At 31.9% G+C, this 19,802-nt stretch overlaps 1 protein-coding gene across 1 annotated transcript in view; it reads right to left on the reverse strand.

Annotated features, from left to right (window-relative positions):
• Positions 1 to 19,393, reverse strand: part of CDH9 (cadherin 9) — a 131,088-nt gene extending 111,695 nt beyond the window's left edge. The window contains exon 1 of the mRNA XM_078066592.1: positions 19,179 to 19,393. The gene's annotated coding sequence lies outside the window, so the exon portion shown is untranslated. The remainder of the gene's footprint in view (positions 1 to 19,178) is intronic.
• Positions 19,394 to 19,802: the final 409 nt, after the last annotated feature.

The raw sequence follows: 19,802 nt of genomic DNA on the forward strand, positions 1-19,802 counted from the left end.
CCTTTTCTTTTTGGAAGGCAAAAATTCCACCAATTACAGTATAATTATATAATTGACACTTAGGCTATTCAGTATTAAATGCTTTAATGCATAGAGTTCAATCACTGCAAGAAATATAAAAGCTTAAAACAAAATATTATCATTTCAGTTTCAGGTGCTTGAATTATTTTTGTGTTAGTATTAAACTATTTTCAGTGATAATATAATAGCATAAGATAAATATATATGTGTGTGTGTATATATATATATAACTATTTTAATATTTATTATATACAGTTGACTCTTGAACAATGTGGGGGTTAGGGGCAACAAACTTCCACCCAGTTGAAAATCTATGCATAACTTTTGACTTCTCAAAAACTTAACTACTAATAGCTACTTCTGACTAGAAGCCCTACCAATAACATAAACAGTCAATTAACTCATGTTTTGTATATGTATTATATACCATATTCTTATAATAAAGTAAGCTAGAGAAAAAAATGTTAAGAAAATCATGAGAAAATACATTTACAGTACTATACTGTATTTATTTTAAAAATTCCATGTATAGGTGGACCCGTGGAGTTCAAATCTGTGTTCTTCAAGTATTAACTGTATGTGTGTAATATTATATATTATATATATACATATGTGTGTGTGTAATATATATATATACACACGTGTGTATATATATGCACACACGACACATACTTGGATAACATACATATGTCTAAGAGATTACACAAATTACTTGTTTTATACATCTTGATGTGCTATTGTTTATGTCATTACTAAAAGTAGTCAAGAATCTTTAAAATAAGAATTCACCAAATTTATACTGTCTGATGTTCAATACTTTTAAAAGTCTTTCTTGGTTATTACATGTTTTAAGGATAACTAGTACATAGTTTATGAGACAACTGAGCTCAAATATTTTATTTGGAGAAATAGTAGAAAAATCCTTATAAAATGGACTAAACGTTAATTCATTTTAAGTAATATATATTAAAACACTTCATCAAAATACATCTTTAAATGAAGTGTTCAATAACTTAGCATTCAACCAGTAAAAAAAAAAAAAAAATCCAGAAGTAAATTTGACTTATTTTTATTAGAAAACAGATTAAAATGATTAATCTTATGCACTTTAATAATGGAATAATTTTATCTCAAATATAAAATCACAGTTGAAAAGAGAACATATTAGGACATTTTCTCATATTTTCGTATTGCAGTCTGGACCATCCAAAAGAGGGAGCTAAAGTATTGTGCTAAATAGCTTGATTTTATGACTTTGAGATTTTTGGATTAGATTCACATATGAATTGCAAAATGTGTTTAGATGTAAATTTAATTGGGTCTGATCTTGGCTTATTAACATTGACATATTATGTACTATACTTAACTTATGGTCCTAAGATTGTATATTCCCCTAGAAGAAAATTATTTTTTCAACCATCATATAATTACAAAAATAAATTACAAAAGATGGAAGGAATATTAAGTAAAATCTCTTAATACTGAATCTATAGGAATTCAGAGGCATCACATAAGCCTCAGGTAACTTGAATCACATGATTTTTCTCTATGTTTATATAAATAGGACTAATAATATTGAGGTTGTTTTCATGTACATGAAAACACTTAAAAGTAATATAAAATATGATGTATCTATAAACTTATACCAGGAATATATGATATTTTACATAACTTCAGCGATATCATTGGCAAAGAGATAGTGTATGCTAATTGTGTGTGTGGTTTACCTAACACAGCTGCTATCCATTTTCCTCATAGACTGGGGCGAGATAACATTATAAATAAAAGTTCATTGCCAAAGAAAATCAGAATCTGTACTTCCTTATTACAAAATGTTATTTTACAATGAGATTAATTTAATTAATGAATAGATTAATTTCCTTCTTCAGAACATCAGAAAGAAATCTAACTCCAGTAGGAAATCAAAAGGAGAGGAGATAATTTACCTATAAATAATTAATTTTCATGTAAATAGATTGTGAAAGCAAAATGTTTAATTGACTATCAGATATTTGTATTGTTATATTTTCTCAAGACATTACACTGAAACAGAGGGTGTTGCTCTTTTGTGATTTGGGAGAACTTATCTTACACACTCATGCTTTTCTTATTACTCTCATAACACTGTAGATAAAACATGGCTAAGGATAGTAATTTCTTGTAGGTTTAACTGAGGGGTCTAAAACCTAAAGTTGCTGATAGATTATTTGTTGGCATAAATCAATGAAATGGTATCCAAGAATAGATTTATTAAAATATGCCAAATTATAATGTCTCAAAGAAATAACTAGCCTTTAATCCCTTTTTCAAAAAATCTGGTCTTTTACAAATTGAATGTTTTTTGGGGATTCATTTGACATTAGAATCATTTGTCCTTCAAATGAATTTTTTCTTTAAAACTAGTGAACTGACATACTTTCTTTTTTTCCCAATGATTGAGCAGTTGTGTTAACAAAATGTTCCATATCACTCAATCTTTGCTTTAATATAGAAATAATTTGATTATTTCTATATTAACAAATATAGACATAAATGATGTAAAAATAACCCAATTGTGTAACTGCAGAAATATATATAGGTTCAATCAGATGAGCAGGTTACACTATTTGAATTATCTACACACAAAAAATGATTTAAAACACATGACTGAAACTTGAATTTCTTTTAGGTGGTTGATAATTTGAATTCATTATTATAGTTGTGAATAGACTGACAGAATGTTTGAAACAGAGTGATGCTGTAGACATGACCAAGGAATACATTTCTGAATATTCATGGACAATAATGAAATTCCAAATCATATTCTTTTTATACATGGAAATTCTGATATCAGTGGAGGACACTTAGGCAATATGGAGAAGATCAATTGAACAGATGCAATTAGACCTAACACAGAGGTATCCACATCTCAGAAAATGTGTTCAAGAGGACCAGGTGTGAGAACAGAATATCCAGGCCTTTGAATAGTCCCAGGTATCTCCATTATTCTGTTGTCATGTTTTTTCCCCACAAGATGGAAGCTTGTTTGAGAAACAATTGAAAGTTTGTTATAATTATATTAAGCAAAGATCCATTGACTTTGGAACTCAAAAGCCCTTAGGTATTTTCTAGTCTATACTTTTTAGAGTGAAGAAATTAAATTAATAAATTAATAAATTAAATTCCAGTTTAATAAATGAATGTATACCCATTATTCTCTGGTTCTTTTATTTCCCATCCACTCTTCTCTTAACTACAACAGATTGGAGTGTCATTCTACCATATAAAATTTGGGAAACAATTAGTCAACTGCACTTTAGTTCTCGCAGGCAGCATATCACTTGGCATGGATCTATTTTTCTTTCTCTACATTCAGAGTTCAATAGGTTCATCCTATTCTTTCAGCAATATTTGTGGAGACATCTAGGCCCAACCACAGAGGTGAATCAAATGGCAGTCATTATTTACTTTTAGCTACCCATGTTTACTAATATGTTTACTAACATGCCATGTTTTACATGTGAAGGGTTATGAATCAAAAACAACTTTGTAAACTTCTCAAACTCAATTCCCAAAAAACAAATAATCAAGTCAAAAAGTGGGCAGAAGATATGAAAAGACACTTCTCTGAAGAAGACATACAAATGGCTAACAGACACCTGAAAAAATGTTCATCATCATTAGCCATCAGGGAAATCCAAATCAAAACCACATTGAGATACCACCTTACACCAGTTAGAATGGCAAAAATGGACAGAGAAAGAAACAAAAAATGTTGGAGAGGTTGTGGAAAAAGGGGAACCCTCTTACACTGTTGGTGGGAATGCAAGTTGGTACAGCCACTTTGGAAAACAGTGTGGAGGTTCCTCAAAAATTTAAAAATAGAGCTACCCTATTACCCAGCAATTTCACTCCTGGGTATTTACCCCAAAGACACAGATGTAGTGAAAAGAAGGGCCATATGCACCCCAATGTTCATAGCAGCAATGTCCGCAATAGCCAAACTGTGGAAAGAGCTGAGATGCCCTTCAACAGATGAATGGATAAAGAAGATGTGGTCCATATATACAATGGAATATTACTCAGCCATCAGAAAGGATGAATACCCAACTTTTACATCAACATGGATGAGACTGGAGGAGATTATGCTAAGTGAAATAAGTCAAGCAGAGAAAGTCAATTATATGGTTTCACTTATTTGTGGAACATAAGGAATAGCATGGGGGACATTAGGAGAAGGAAGGGAAAAATGGGGGGGGGGAGTTGGAGGGAGAGATGAACCATGAGAGACTATGGACTCTGAGAAACAAACAGGGTTTTAGAGGGAAGGGGGAGGGGGCGATTGGTTAGCCAGGTGATGGGTATTAAGGAGGGCACGTACTGCATGGAGCACTGGGTATTATACGAAAACAATGGATCGTGTATCACCACATCAAAAACTAATGATGTATTGTATGGTGACTAACATAACATATTAAAATTAAAAAAAAATGTTCTAAATCAGGTTGTGGTGGTAGTTGCACAATTCTGTTGTGATACTAAAAACCATCGGAGCTGTTTATACCTATTAAATCGGTGAATTGTATGGCATGTGATTATATCTTAATAAAGCTGTTAAAAAGAAAAAAAAAAACAACTTTGTAAAAATATAATGATTGACATTGATAAAATAATGTTAGTCACATAATCTCTTCCTGGAGACCTGGATTCTACTCTTGGTTTTTCTCCTCTAGGATCACTTTGAACAAATTTCCTGGTGTCTTCTTATCCTTATCTGTAAAATCAGTTAATTAAATGAAATGTCAGTTCTTGCTGTAATAATCCTTGATTATATTGAATCATTATTTTCCCAATTTAAAATCTCTCTTCTAAGAGAGAGATGACATTTTATAGAATATATGGTTTTTTTCCCACTTTAAAATAGCATGTAATATCATTAGAAACCGTTATGATAACTTGGCTCTATTTTTATTAATAATGAAAGTTAAACAAATATTTTCCAAGACTCAAATTTTTCATACATTTTCAAACTTATTTTTCATGCTTTTATAATTGGGAATGTTTCCTGTGCCTTTTGAAAGTGTGATTGCTTACATAATTTCTAACATTTCTTCAATTTTCCCAGTAAGTTCATATTGTTACTCCTACTCTCTGCATTCATGATTGATCATATGGTATATTTAAAAGCCAGTGTATATTTCTTTGGAGAAAATATGTTGCCTAATCAAGTAAAATCCTAGCATACGCCCAAAGCGTCTCTCCATCAATTATTTGGAGGTATAATTATTTTTAATTTTTTAACTTCTTTTAAGAGTCTAGACAAGGGAAGTCCTAAAACCTTTACAGAATATTTAAATACTTTTCCCAAATACAATGGTAAAATTCTCTAAAAGCAGTAATGGACACTGATAATTTGAGTATATTGTGAATATACTACTACTACTACTACTAACAGTAAGCAAAATTAGTATCTATTAAGTGGCTACTATGATAAGCACTTTGACGCATGTATTATCATAATCATTCTTTTTTTTTTAAAAGATTTTATTTATTTGACAGAGAGAGACACAGTGAGAGAAGGAACACAAGCAGGGGGAATGGGAGAGGGAGAAGCAGGCTTCCCTCGGAGCAGGGAGCCCGATGCGGGGCTTGATCCCAGGACCCCGGGATCGTGACCTGAGCTGAAGGCAGACGCTTAACAACTGAGCCACCCAGGGGCCCCTATCATAATCATTCTTGACAACAATCCTAATGAATACAATTATCCATATTTTCACATGAGGAAACTAAATTTTAGGAAGATAAAGTAAATTAATTGAGACCATGCTGAAGGCAAGAGGTGGAGCTGTTTTTCTAGTTCAAGAATCTGCACTCTTAACCAATACAGTTAACATTTAAGTAAACATTTTTTCCCTACTCTGTGGGGATTTGTTCCCTAACTCTAGCTTCAGAGAAGGGCAGGCAGATTTTGGTTAGCAAAGAGAGAAGCAGGGAGTTATGAGATACAGAATTAGGATCAGACCAAAAGTTACAAATACGTACCTTCCAAAGTGGTAATATGAATCAGTTTCATAATTAAGCAATGTAAAACTTAACTAAAGGAATAATTGAGCAAAACATGATTCACCCATAACACACTGTTGTGTTTCCTCTTTGAAAATGACCAACAAATTTTCATGATATAATCTTAAAACTCCAAATTGCCATATTTCCATTTTTATTTTACAACTATAAAATACATTTTAGCCAAATGAACACATTATGTAGGATGAGAAGCATGTTATCTACACATTATTTGGGGAGAGAATGTTGTCATTATAATTATTTACTTTGTGCAAATGATATACATTGAATACCATGTCCACAGTCCTTTTATTTATTTATTTTTTAAAGATTTATTTATTTGAGAGAGAGAGGGGAGGGGGAGGGCAGAGAGAGAGGGAGAGTTTTAGGTGGACTCCGTGCTGAGCGCAGCCCATCCTGGGGCTGATCCCCTGACCCTGCGATCATGACCTGAGCAGAAACCAAAAGCCGAACTCTTAACTGACTGTGTCACCCAGGCGCCCCCACGGGTCCTTTTAAAGATGGGTGTCCAACCAGTCTTTGTGAGGTTAAGGCCACTTTTTCAGTAGATAGATTGTATATCCAGGACCCAAGAGAAGATGAAGGGGTCATCTAATTTAGATATGGTTAGGAAGATACTGAAAACTAACCAAAAAGCTGTCTAGGGTTCTGGTACAAAGAAATAAAAGTCAGTTTAATATAGTTATCTCAGAAAATTTAACTGGAGATCATTGAAGAGAGGAAATCAGTAAAAAAGAAAGAGAAGCCAGAAAAGCGCCAGGAAATAAAGGTAGGCATGACCTAACAGACAAAGTGATGGAAAACAGAACCCACAGGGAGCAGATCTTCAGAAGTAGAGAAAAATTTCAGTCACATAATTAGATTCTTTCTTTTGGAAACTATATTAGAAGTATGAAAATCATGTCTAAGCTAAAATCACACAGATAGGAAGGAATTCACATTTAAAGACATTTGAGAAAATTCTAGGACAAATTCTGCTATTTCTAGTGCCTTCAAAAAGAATAGAATCTCCCTCAAAATTCAGGATAAAGGAGAATCAGTCCTATTATGGGTTTCTTTTTTTTGGGGGGGGGGCGAAGGAAAGAGTTGTAAGACTAACTGTCCCTTATCACTATAGGTAATAATATAGAAATATACAAAGATGTATACAGGCATATTAGTTTTCCTCACAATTAGATAGTCTTCCCTGCCTCAGCTTGAGTCTTCTACTTATGATAGGAGAAACTAGAGAACTTAATAATTTGAACACTTATAGTTAATATTTAAATATTCTACTGTAGCTGTCTGAAATTCCTACTACTATATAAATAGTAACATTTAATGAAAGTCTAACTTTGTATACATAAAAAATAAATATATATTATATTGGAACTAAGTATTTAATGAAGCAAAAAGAAAAGAATGAAGGTTATTGTTAAAACAACATTACTATGAAAACTGGAATATATTCAGTTCACATTCTTATTACTAAGTTTATAAGTATCTAAATAAGCTTAATATAACAATGTAATGTCTATATATTAAAATTAAAGTTGTAATTCAGATTATATTATAAAATTAGCAAACTTTGTTAACATTCCAGGCTTTTGAGTCTGCTATTTTTTCTACCTAAAATAATGTTTCTCATAGTATTTCCTTCTCTCCATTCAAAATCAATTCAAATTTCACTTTCTCAAAAAAACTTGTCTCATACACCCTGTTCCACCTACCCCTTCAGTAACTCTCCATCACACTGCCTTTATCAATACCATATTTATCTTATTTATTATTTGTATCACTCCTCTAGAGAGTACGTTCTTGTGATTAGAATCTCTTTGTATCATGTTTACTGCTGTAACTTCAGCACCCAGAAAATGCTGCATGATAGTAAAGGTTGAATAAGTATTTGGTATCCATACCTGATTATAGAACAAATTTACTAAATAATATAACTTAAAATGGTTTCTATGTTTCATAAATAACATTAACTGTTTTACACAGATTATGGATAAACTATCAAATTGTTAACACTTGCCACAAAAATAACTTTCAAGTTAATACTAATGAATGTTGGGTGCCTGGGTGGCTCAGATGGTTGAGCAACTGCCTTCGGTTCAGGTCATGATCCTGGAGTCCCGGGATCGAGTCCCACATCAGGCTCCCTGCTCAGCAGGGAGTCTGCTTCTCCCTCTGACCCTCCTCACTCTCATGCTCTCTGTCTCTCATTCTCTCTCTCGCAAATAAATAAAATCTTAAAAAAAAAATTAAAAAAATACTAATGAATGTTATTCACAAGCATGTAATCACTACCACTATTTTTGTTTAAACTTTTTTTTTTTAAACCAAAGTAAAATTTTTATACAAATAAACCACCTTTATAAACTCTATTCATTTTAAGGTCAAGAATGTCATTCACTTTATACTCATAATATAATTCAATGAATAAAAGGGAGAAACCATAAAAATGTTAGAAAAAGGAAAGTTAAATACCTGGCATTAAAATATGTGATGAAAAAATTATGTGATGAAAGGAGACACTATGAAATTTTATTACCATTGAAAATTTCCCAAATGTTACTTATATTTAAAAGACTTTTATAACTCACTCATGTCTCCAAGATCCAAGTGTAATATACTCATTCCAACTTCAAGCAATAAACCTTCTAGTATTCTATTTATGATAGTAAATATTCTATATTAATTTGAACATGTATAAATTTACACAAAATATTTCATTGCATGTTATGTCAACTTAACATAACATGCATATGACATATATGGATATGTATATTCATAATGTTGTAACTGACTTCTAGACTTACCTAATTTCAAGAACAAAGAAATTAGTCATCAAATTAAGCTAAGTCTCTTGTGCTTTTCTATATGGAGAGTCCCAATAATCTTTACCTGAATATAGTGAACCTGAGCAATAACATTCTTAATAATATAATAGTAATAACAGAAGTTACTCTAGGAACAATCATGTTTCCTCATAATACATTATAATGTAAATACTGCTAATACCTTAATTTAACACATGAAGCTCCTATAGCTCCAAGGCATTAAAAGATTTTCTCAAACTCATATACTTTGGATGTCTGACCCCAGGACTCTGCTTGCCCTTTCCAACCAGAAAATATTACCTATCTAAACTTTTTGTTTATTGCATTTTATATATGAGACAATTTGCACCCAGAAATGAAGATAACCTACCAACAAAACAGAACAAATAAATGGAGCTGGGAAGAAGCTATATGTCTATTGACATCACAAGCCTACTGCATTTTTACTCTTATTCCAATAAAGTGGTATTGTTAAATATTGGTATTTTAATTATGGACTTAAACAGTCCATATCTTTTTTGGGGTGATGAAAATTCCATGAATATCATGAATGCTTTGGACTTTTTTCCAGGGAACTCACATTAAATCATAAATACAGTATTTCTATAAAGATTCAGGATAGTTTGAATCATTTGAAACCTAAACTTTGGGCTCCTTAAGGCTGTGGCCGTATTTTTAAGACTCTAAATTTAGCAGAAAAAATTAAAATATAAGATAAACCAGCTGCTGAAGAACTTGGATTCAAGGCTGAGGAGTATTGATTTATTTCTAGATGTGATGTGGTATGGGCTGGGGGTAACAGGAGAGAGGGTTACTTGAGCATATTCTTAATTTACAAAATTATACTTTGTGGAAGATATTGGTTGTTAAAGAAATTGTTGGCTAAGTGAGCAATTAAAAGTTATTATAATAATACAGCAAAGAGATATTAAGGTTCTTACAGGAAAAGTGCCCCAAGGACTAGACAGAAAGAGACCAATGTAAGATGTGACAAGGGTTATATCTCTCAGAATTTGGAAACATAAGAAATAATTACAAATCATAAAGAATTTTTTTTCTATGTATGTATAATGGAAGCAGTGAGGAGGGATAAAAACCTGGTCTTAGATTAATTTGAAAAGAAGTTTTTAAAAGGGACATTGGTCCCAGTTATTGTGTGCTCCCTATTTCACATTAGGATTTTTTATTTCAATTTTAGGGACAATATCAAACAAGAGTTCATTTCACACAGGGTAACTGGAATGGTAGAGCAGTCTGTAAAATGTTACTTATTTTAAAATTGAAGTAATGAGGGACATTTATACTTGAAGAGCAAGCACAGGATTGACAGAGACTTTTTTTTTTGAATGAGTTTAATGCTATTAGATAGGGGTGGATTAAAGATTCCAAACTATATAGGCAAGGCTAAGACAAAATAAAAAGTGAAGTTACAAGCAGATAAATTTTGTCACGTATGGCGAGAAGAGAATCTCTAACAACAGTGGCTTCCATGAGAGTCTCCCCAGCAGACGTTTCATCACAGCACAGAGGGAGGGGACTGAGCAGGTACTCAGTAATGAGTAAATTCAAAGGTAAGAAAATGAAATAATCACCCAGTGGATGAATTAATTATTGCAAATAATCTGAAGGACTTTTTTCCTGATGGTGAGTTTAAAAGATGAGAACAAAGGGTGCCTTTGGGATTCTGAATGGACTGTACATATTTAGGATACTACATTGTTGTACTAATGTTATGAGATGCATTGCTTCCACCTACACCTGCAAACTGTAAGATGGACTGTCATTTCTACTACATGGGAATGGGATAAAGATCAGCTTCTTAATATGAAAAATCTGTATGCATCAATTTTGGGACTTCTGAGGCCAAGCAGTCAATATCAAAACAATTTGCCAATTTGTCTCCTCACACACATACCTTATGAAACTTCAGTATGTTAGGATAGCCTTAGGTTTTCAAGCCCCAATTTTTCTTAATTCCCCAAAATCCTTATGCAGGGCTATATTCCTGGACTTACAGTCAAACCCTCTTCTCAGTAGCAGTAATTCTCCTTGTTCTACTCATCTGTTAATGTATTGTGACCTTGGTAATACTTGACTCCTTATAAGACCCACTTCCAGGCTTTTAGAAAGTGAAAGTAGGAGAGAGGTAGAATGGAGAAGAGTTTCCAAAATCATCCAAGAACATATTGACCAATTTTTATTAGCTCCACATCTAAGGAGTTTCTCATGTTGGAAAAGCTACTTTTCTGTCACAGTTCACTGAATCATCTCCCCACAATGCAAGCCAAGTTAAGGAAGATAGGCACTTGTAGTTAAATATATTCTGTCTTTGAAGTGGAGGAGGAGTCGGGGTGGGGAATAATGATAACGGGTAAGAAGCAAAGCAGTAAATGTGGAAATGGAAGTAGCAGCAAAGCTAAAGTTGCAGTGAAGGTAAGAAAGCACACATTAGTTAAAAACAGCAAGGGAAATAAATCATCACAGTTCATTGCATGGAAAAAACCAATCTGCTTTCTGTGAATCACCATAAATTTGTACTTAATTTGGTAGAAGGCAGTGGACAATGCACAACTTAAGTGAAGTCTGTGTTAGCCACCAAATGATTTAAAATTAAAGCATAAGAGAAAGGATAAAAGAAGATGGGTATGAGTAATATCTTTCCCCACATACTATAATTAAAGGAGAAAATACATGTTACACTTTGAACATAAAACATATCACCAGGCATATTAGAAAGAGTAACTTAATTGGTGTATCATATATACATGTATAGTTTTATACTTATTAGTATATCAATTTGATATATTTTATTAGTATATATGTTTAGAACTTTTTAATCACATCCTAAATAGCAAAAATCCCTTCTGTAATCTTAACATATGCTTACTTTCCAAATACTAAATTGGTTGAAAATATACTTGTAGCAGATTGATTAGTTAATACTTTAAATTTTTCTCATAAAGGAGATATTTGAAGAGCAGTTATCATATGAGTTATAGATGATGGAAACCAAAATGCAAGGGATAAAAAATAATAAAAAACATCAAGTACTTACATCTAGAAAAATCATCTACCACTGCAACTTTAACAAGACAGATACAGCTTATAAGACATCTCTTATTAGTAGAAAGCTGTTGTATTGAATAGGTATAGAATTTTATAACTTAAAGTTACTTATTTTCTAAAATATGCTTTCAAATCCATATTTTATAGAACAAAATATTGTTTATAAATAGTTAGGGATATGTTTGTCCAAACCCGTAATCTGGATAAATTTTCACTCCAGGTAGAATTTCGTCACATTCTTTTCCTTTTTTACCTACATGTTTACCTACATTTTCTTGTAATTTTAGAAGAGTACATCTTATAAATATGGTGAATGAAATAAATGCAAGACATATACCAGTGACAGTTTTATTCTGAAGTAACATTTTGTTTCTCCCTGAATGCATTTAAAGCACAGTTCAGTCTTGGGTATAATGGAGAAGAATCTCCATGCTCATGTTTAAATAAAGCATTGTCATGATCCCAAAGGCAATGCTTCATTTGTCAAGCAGCAAGCCTAAAAGTAGCATAGGTCTGGGGACATGTCAGACATCCATGAGGCATCGTTAGTAAATTCAAATCGTGTGACTCTACCACTGACTCCGCAATGGAATCCCCCCACTTCCTAGTCTCCATTCCATCATTTGGTCTCCATCCGTTTCAATATTCATCTATGGGCATAAGTAATTATAGCCTCAAGCAGTTTCCTGATATATACTTATTTTTTTTAATTCTATCAGAACAATTCTCTTAATTTTCTAAAGTCACAAAATATTTCCAAAGTTGGAAATTCTTCCTATTTAAATAGCATTCCATATTTAGTTATTGAAAATGAAATTTAACATGGGCTTAAAGTCCAAAGTAGTGAAGCTGAGATACATCATACATATCTATATATCTTTGTAGATATATAGAGAGAAATATATAGATACAGACAGTACTGTTAAAACTGTTCATTTTAATGTGTAAAATAACACTGCAGTATTAAAAAAGGATGTTTGTTATTAATATTCACTGTTTGTATTTTAATAGAACTAGTTGTTTTAAAGTGACCAAAATTAATTTTAATCATAAGGAAAAGCAAATTTATTGCAGGTATGATAATAACATTCTTCTTTGTTAATGATTGTACCAGAGATCTCAATTCTAAGCTAAACATAAAAGTCAGACAAATATGATTTGCATACATAACCGCACATATTATTATAATAGTGCATTAATTATTTAATCTTTGGAAGAGTAAGTATTGTCAGAAATACAAATCTGAACCTTATGTTAAAAAACATAACAGAATTGAATCTATGTAAAATATCACATTATCGAGATAAACTGGCAAGATTTTGGGGAGAAGGAAAAATGTTATCTCTCTTCTAATAGTTAAACCTAATCTAACGCCTGCTCAGTACATGCATACATAGTTGATTTATAATGTGCTAATAGGTTATAACATTAATCTATAAGGAGTGACCATAATACAAACATTTATCCTCGACTTTTGTATTAAATATTGTGTATATCTTATTAAAGGAAATGATATTTAATCTTAGTATCACATTTTAATATAAAGCAATTATTATAAAGCATTAAGCAAATAATTTACCCAATAACATAATAATTCTAAAATGCCTAGTTATCTAATCCTCAGCTAGGGAAAATGGCCAAGTAAATACTTTAAAATTCCACCATGTAACTGTTCTTTCTTTGTATTATATATAATAAATGAAAAATAATAAGGATTTTATTTTCTGATAGTAATAATAATCACACTTTTACCAATATGATTTGAGATAGCATTATAATTCCTACTTTATATAATACTTTTCCTCCCATCATAAGAGTGGGTAAAGAGATTATATTTTATGAGGTCTTTGAGAGTTGTGGACATTAAATGGAGAACAATTATTTCTGGTTACAGTTTTAAAAAATGAAAGTCTAATACTCCCTACTTATCAAAATCAGCCATAACACAATTGAGTTTAACTTTTTCCAAAATTAAAAAGATATATAATTGCTATTTTACTACTTCATAATATCATATCTATAATTGCCTGACAAAAGAGCTTTTTAGTATATAATGTTATACCATTTAAAAAATTTAAAACTATAATTGATTTATACATTGAAATCATTGTTTTTCCTTTCTATTTTCCATATATTTTTGAATCTACACACACATAAACACACATGTACATGGAGATACCTACAGATACAGGCACACAGAATTATGAATGCGAACACACATAGAGATGTGTGTGTGTGTGTGTGTGTGTGTGTGTGTGTGTGTGTGTGTGTGTATATATATAAAGATAGGAAGATACAGATGCATAGATGTTACTTTGTAATTCGACCTATAAGTTTCCTCAGATGTTTGATCTGTGACTTAATTACCATTACAGTGAAAAAGGGATTTGAATTTCTTGAATTCATGATACATTCTTTGCATTTTGAAGTGTTTACAACACATAGAAGTGAATATTTTTTAAAAATATTCCTGGCAACTACATTAAATTATTACAGTAACCTGCTTTAGTAGAAAAAAAAAAAAAAAAAGCAAAAAACAGATGATGAAGAAGTTACTTGATTGTCTGGAGGAAAACTACCTTTGAAAACTTTCAGGTTCGATTGTCCCAGTTTTATGAGTGGAATATTTCACATGACGTCTTTTGTCCCAGGAAGTGATTATTGGTGTTTATTTGCTTAGACTACACATTGTTATATGTGTTGTCATCTCCCTTGTTATACTGGTTTCCTGTGAATATTGTTTCTTGTTATGACCTTCCTAAGATTGGGTTTCAGAAACTATGGGAAAAAGTTCATTATGCATTGGATACTTAATTAGTAATAAAGTATAGTAAGCTTAGCATATTCTAATATAAATTCTGTCAGGTATATCTATTTCTTAAATACATTTAGGAACACATTCATCTCTAAACTCAAAAATCAAATAATAACTATTAGTCACTTCTGTTTGCATTATAAGTTGAATAAGTGCTTAGAGGAAAAAATACTATGAAATCATCCATGCTCTTCACAACGATAAGGCTAATCTCAAAAAGTGATACAAAAAGCAGGCTTTTTAATTCATACTTCTGAAACAATCATACACTCTGGTATTTCATTGATTAATTCAAAAGACCAAGACTTATCTTGTTCTTGAAGAGAAATAGAGAACACAAGAGCACTCATTTCTCCTGCAATAGATTTATAATTTGGCAAAGTAATGCAAAAGCACAGAAAAGGAACAAAAGGAAAAACCCTAAATGTCACTTAAGAAAATATTCAGGTCTTCTCCTTTTCCCCACCTTTCCTCTTAAAAATAAATCTCTCTCTCTTTCCCTCTGTGTGTGTGTGTGTGTGTCTCCCTCTCTGTGTCTCTGTCTCTGTGTCTCTGTCTCTCCTACACATATGCACATATACACCTCACAGCAACAAAAACAATACTTTATGAGGTTTCCATTTTCCCTTCCTAAGCAATAAGATCCATTATCATGACTTTTATGTTTTGGGAGGTGTTTCTTGGTAGTGCTAATATAAAATGTCTTGGTTAGGTTCCAGAGATCGTGCTTTTATTCAGGCACTTTGCGTTCTTAATGTGGCTATAAGACTATCTCTTACTAGTGCTAAATTTAGGGATAAGTGCATTAACATATTAGGACTGCTATGGAAATGTATAAGTGTATAAAGATGCTCTCCTCACTCTGCATTTCCTACTATATTTTAATGATAAGGATAATGGTGGTTCCAGGTTGAGGAATTCGAAGTGAGTCATAAGAGAAAAAACTTTTCCAGAATGTTTAAAACAATCCAGGAGACATTGTTTTCAGCTAAATGCTGTGTGTGTGTGTGTGTGTGTGTGTGTATTTGTGTGTATACCTAATATGATTTTCATGATTTAACATTATATATTTTCACTTAATGTTGCCAATTTTTCATATACAATTTGACAACTTTGGATATATAACCTTATCTTTCTAAACCTCCATTTTCTCATGTAACATCAGAGTTGAAGGTGGTTAAAATCCCTTTTCTAAAGTTTTAGAATTTTATTTAAAAACCTAAATAAGATAATGTCATGGGTATTAAGAGACTTTTTTGGGATATATTTTAAGACACAACTCATTTCTCAAAACAAATATGCAAGATACAGTGAACAAAATTGCTTTATCTTAGGAAACATATCTTACGTTCTACAATGAAAAATGATTATCAATTAGCATCAGGTAAGGACAAAGCTAATTAAAACCAATGTCTTTTTGGTCCTATTTCACATGCTGTCTTCTTTCTTAAGAAAGCTTAAATAAAAATTAAAAAAATAAAAATAATTTTAATTAAGTAGATAATTTAAGAAGTAAAATGCCCAAGAACTTAGCTAGACTTTTTATAATAAAATACCTCACAATAAACCAAACTTACTCTACAGTTAATATTACTATTGATTTGATATTATATATAATATGGTAATATAAATATAATGGGGTGTGTGTGTGTATATATATATATATATATATATATATCCTTGAAGTCATAAGTATAAATATTTAAAATACCACATTGGACATTTTATAAAGTATCACACTCTGTTTTTCCAAATGTTAGATTTATTTATACTTTAGATTTAAATTTTCATTTGAGGGAACAAAATTTGTCTTAAAGAATATAGCAAATTAATGATCCATTACATTGAAACATCTGTATTAATGCTAAGTAATTATCCATCTAGGCTGTTCACTTTCACAGAGAACAAATTACAGCCAATGTTTATTCATGACACATTCACATGTATTCTTTAAATTAACTTACACCTAAATTTATACTTTCTTGCATACAGTATATTGCCATATTACTCATGTATTTTATGTTATATAATTTCAAGCATTGTCCAAAGCATTCGGATTAACTATACCTATACATTGTGCAAATATTATAGAAAATGCGTATCTGCTTCAAATCACTACTACTGTCTAAAGAGAGGTAAACCAGTGGGAAAAAAAATCTCCAGTTATTGTTTTTTAAATCCCATTTGGTGAATGCACCATAGAGGGGACACTCTACTGGCTAAACTTTGTATATACAGGGGTCGCAGGAAAATACCAAGTGAAATCTTTTCATGGAAGATGACATTCAGAAGGGCTTCTAATCCAACATACAATTTATCAAGTCAAGCAACACAATATTTAAAAACATGATTTCAAAGCCAACTTTAATACTGTGATCTTGCAACACAGGCAATGGAATAAGACATTCTTACTTCACATATGCCATGAATACAATAATGGTAAGTAATTATGCAGACCATTTCAAAATTGTTTTAAAAGCTATCACCCAGTGTAATAAAGGGAAAAATCATATTTTTCATCCCAAAAAATATTCTTATACGACTTGCTTTATCAGTCTTACCAAATCTGACTTAAAGTTAGTGAATTACTTTTAAATTGAGACTATCTGCTTCCTCCAAGGCATTTTTCTATTCATTATTTCCAGAAGTAGATTTGCTCATACCATGCAGTTTACCTTACATTTTCTCATTTTTTCAAAACAAACAAATACAGAGACAACAGTATTTTAGCATCTCAGTATACATCTACTAAGGGCATATAATTATTTTGTACTCTTTCTTTGAGAAAACTTCAGTTGAATTCATAATATGTTTGAGGACAAGACCACAAACATATGCTATTCATGTTATGTTTAAGTTCTTTGCTGTTATGTGCTGAAATAGCATGTTACTTCATTTTCTTGATCTTTTAGAAGATCTACCATTCAAACCTGGCTTAACCAGATTCATTAGGTACTCATAGCATTGCCTAGGCAATGAAGCAGTGTCTGAATCTGAAAATAGGATTTAGCCTCCATTGAATGCAGTAGATTTTAAACACATTTCTTTTCAAGTTAAGAGCATCGAATGATCAAATTCATTCTTAGTCACCTATGGCTGAAGATGGGTAACTCTTCTTATTCCACAGATCAAGAGCCAAATGAAGATTTCCTCCTGTCACACAAAGTTACCACTTTTTGCTCTCATAAAATCATTCATTTTTTTTTCGTGCTACATAGATTACAAAACCTTGTGAAAAAAATCTATATTAGTAATCTCATAGATCTATAACAAAATATTAAATGACAACAAATCAGAAAAGATCTCCAGTTTCTCCTCAAATCTGTAGTCCACTACATTCTCATCAAAAGTTGATCATACAAATAAATGTGAACTTAGCTACTACAGGTGATTACTTTTCTTTTAGTGCACCTTTGGTATTCAAAGTAGATTCTGAGAATTCAAGCTGTTAACAGTATCTAAATGTAAAAACTATAGAATACTGCAATCTTATAGTTAAAATTCATCATGCCTTTTTTGAGACTAGTGTGCTTAAAATTTTAATTGATGTGAATGGTTATATTGAGTATGCAAAGAAAAATAAAACACTGCTCCATGAAATCATTGCATTTTCTGTATCATTTCAAAAAAAAAAAATGCCAGTTTTGCCTTTGAAGCTCTCCCCCCTGTGGTTTTCATCCAGTCTTTACTACATTAAGATACATTTGCCTGTGATAATGGAGACCAATTATAGCCAACAGAGGCACACATTCAGGATGTTGACTTGAGTAAGAACCACAAATATGTGAAGAAATCTTTGCTAGGTATAGTGATGACCTTAATCCTGACAGCCTATGTCCATCTGTACATGTGTTCTTTGTACTATTTATATATTGTCTTATTTTAATATGGAAAATAAAGAAACCACTTCTTATTAAATTATGAATAAAGATGCCTTTATTTTTGACAGTTCTGACTCAAATTTTATAAACAAAAGTTATGAGAAAACCAGGAGTCCATTTGAATTAATGTAATAATAGCATCCATAAATACATTAATATGTGAGTAATTCAAGACCCCCCAAAATCAACTATCACAATGCGAAGTTTATTTTTATTTTTATAATAATACTCCATATGCAAATTTAAGCACTATGAAAAGAGCTTTGATAGGTATCAGTTTTGTAAAAGTAAAATATGAAGGAAGCATCGCAAGTTTTCTCACTGAGCATCTTCATATCTTATTCAAATACTACAAAATGTATTCTTACCTGCTTCAAAACAAATGTTGAGGGAAAGAGAGAGAGAGTGCAAAACGAAGCCACCAGGAGAAAAGCAGTATTTGTACTACTTCGTTATAAGAAAGCAAAAACTGAATAGCTTATATTGTCAGGTAAAGTAAATAGCATTTACCTTGTTTAGTAGCGGAACTGAGTTGAGCCCTGCTCAGCACTGACAATTCCGGTGTTGCTTCTGTCTCATTCCTACTCTTCTCTTTTTATAGTATCTTCACAGCTGAAGCTTCATGCATGTCAGCGTGCCTCCCTCTTCGAGCATCACTTTTAACTCAGACAGGCAGGAAGCTGAAGCCAAAGAAACTCTCTTTCTGATTGGTTTCCATTCAGCGTTTCTGATTAATAAGAGACGTCCCTCACGTAGGAAGATCCTGCCGCTGATGGCGCTGCAGGGCTCGAGAGTTGGGGCTAGGGGAGTAAGACCTCTTCAGGCACAGTGATTTGCAAGCGAATGAAGTGGGAAGGTTCCGAGAGGAGGGCTTTGTCAAAGACCCCCACAGGAGAAAATAACCCAGTGTTTTAGTCTCGGTTAATCAGCTCTGCTTAATCCGTTTGCAATTGGGAGAGAGGTCACAGCATGTCCGTAACCTGTAAATCATCTGTAGAAAATATTACATCACATGGAGAATGCTGGCTCTCAAAAGAAATTTGGGGTATAGTCCCTGCAGAATTCACGACTACCTCTTTCAATTCAATACCAAAATTCCGAGTTTAAGAAAATGAAGAGAAAGAATGCAAATCA

This window comes from Halichoerus grypus, chromosome 2, assembly GCF_964656455.1.
Source record: "Halichoerus grypus chromosome 2, mHalGry1.hap1.1, whole genome shotgun sequence".
In the NCBI taxonomy this organism is placed as follows: Eukaryota; Metazoa; Chordata; class Mammalia; order Carnivora; family Phocidae; genus Halichoerus; species Halichoerus grypus.